This window comes from Capra hircus, chromosome 4 (genome assembly GCF_001704415.2).
Source record: "Capra hircus breed San Clemente chromosome 4, ASM170441v1, whole genome shotgun sequence".
Taxonomy (NCBI): Eukaryota; Metazoa; Chordata; class Mammalia; order Artiodactyla; family Bovidae; genus Capra; species Capra hircus.
In genome coordinates this window covers 111424834-111426713 of record NC_030811.1, presented here as the reverse complement: position 1 = coordinate 111426713, position 1880 = coordinate 111424834, and the positions used below count along the sequence as shown (strand labels likewise).

Here is a 1880-nt window from a genome sequence, read left to right as displayed (position 1 = left end):
AAAGAAATATTTCTTCAGCCACACTCTTTGAGAAAATGTCATAAATATGCTATTCAATATTTTCATATCATAGCATTGGACACACAGCTCAACACAGTGAAATACTGATTACCTGGAGGAAAAAAAAAAAGGGAAAAAAGGAAATAAAAAATATTGCATCTTCCATCTTTCTGTTGGAAAATCTCAGCCCTCAAGCACGGGACCTAGTACACCAGAGACCTAGCCTGCAGCAGGCGCTGAGGTCCACAGGGTCCTGTGTGGAGGGAGGCAGTGCCCACCATCTGGGGCTAAATGGCACAAAATTGTGTTGGGTGTCCTTGGCCTTGCCAGCTCAGGCCCTCCATCACGGGTCATCTGGGGGCTCTGCCTGCCAGAGCACTGGACGGCTGACTGGATGAACACCAGCTAGGGGAGTTCCTGGCTGGGAGGCATGGTGACTCGCTGGATCTGGTAGAGCTGTTTCAAGGGGTGAGGAGAGAGTGAGGTCACCCTGGGGAGAGAGGCATGCAGCTTCCTATAGGCCTTGGAGTTGGTTGGGGCCCCAGATAACCCAACCAACACCCACTGCAAGGCAACGGAGGGAGGAGGGGAAGTGGAGCTCTGCTGGGGCTGGGAGCAACCAACACAGGAGGCAACTGCAGTGTGTGTAGGGAGAGGGTGTGTGTGGTGAGCGGAGAAGAGGTGCGGGGGTGTTGCATTTCCAGGTCTCTGGAACTTCCTGGCTTCCACTTCCCTGGAGGCTGTGTCTCCAGTCGGCTCTGAGCCTCGAGCTTGCTGTACGCTGTTCCTCTGTCCATCCTTGAAGTGGCTGAACTGTTGCTCTTGCTGGCCCTCCCTCTGTGTGATCTGTGAGCACTGGTGGCATGCGTATGGGTCTGTCCCTGCACCACGTGGGGTGCCTAAGGGCCCCCTTACAGGGTGGGCTAAGCGAGTACACTGCAGCCGGCCGCCAGGCGGGGGCACCGGGATCTGCTGGGTCTTGCCTGTGTTCCGGATGCATCACCGGCATGGTCCATTCAGTGCCGCTCTGGGCCTGCTGGGCTTGACCTTGTGGACGGGCCTGGACCTGCTGACCTTCTTCAGCCTGCATGGCCACAGGTGTGGTCTGGCCCTGCTGAGGCTGTGCAACAATGATCTGCCCAGGCTTGATGGTGGTTGTGGAGCTGGTGGTCTGCTGGCCTTGCTGCTGCCCCCAGACTTGGTCGGCAGTGGGCTGCTAAGCCAACCTGAAGCAGTCCTGGACGGGCTCAGCAAGAGTCACATACCAGCGCAGCTCCTCCTTGCTGCTTTCCACTCACCTCTCGGAACATCGGTGAGAAAGTCAAACTCATCACATTTTGTGATCGCCATGGCAATGTCATGCCTCTGAAGAGTCTGGCGCTGGTTCTCCTTTGTGTGGATCCAGGCCCCAAGAGTCAACTCTGATAAAAATCTGGGCTTCCTTGGCAAACAACACAGGGGCTTCTGCATTGATCATCTTCACATCGCCGGCCAGTTTCATAATCTTCTTAATATGAGCCAGTGGGAGTTTCCGTACTCAGAAATCTTTCGCTGTTAAATTCCAGATTTCTCCCGTGACACGAGGCCAGAAGGAATACAGAGTGCTGGGCACCACTGCTGCTAGCACCACCAAATCCTCATCCTGGGGACATTCTGACAAACACCTCGACTGAGAAGTCCAGGGACCAGCAGGAGCCGCCTCAGTACTTGGGCAGCGGGGCGGGGAAGTATGGGGAGGGGCAATATGGGGAGGGATGTGGGGAGCATGCATCACTGAGAACCGAGAACCAAGAACGGAGAGCGAGAACCGGGGGTGGGGCGGGGAAGCCCGCATCATAGAGAACCGAGAACCGAGAACCGAGAGCGCCAGAAGCCGGGCT

General features: G+C 56.0%; 1 pseudogene; it reads right to left on the bottom strand.

Annotated features, from left to right (window-relative positions):
• Positions 220-1652, bottom strand: LOC102183757 (annotated as a pseudogene).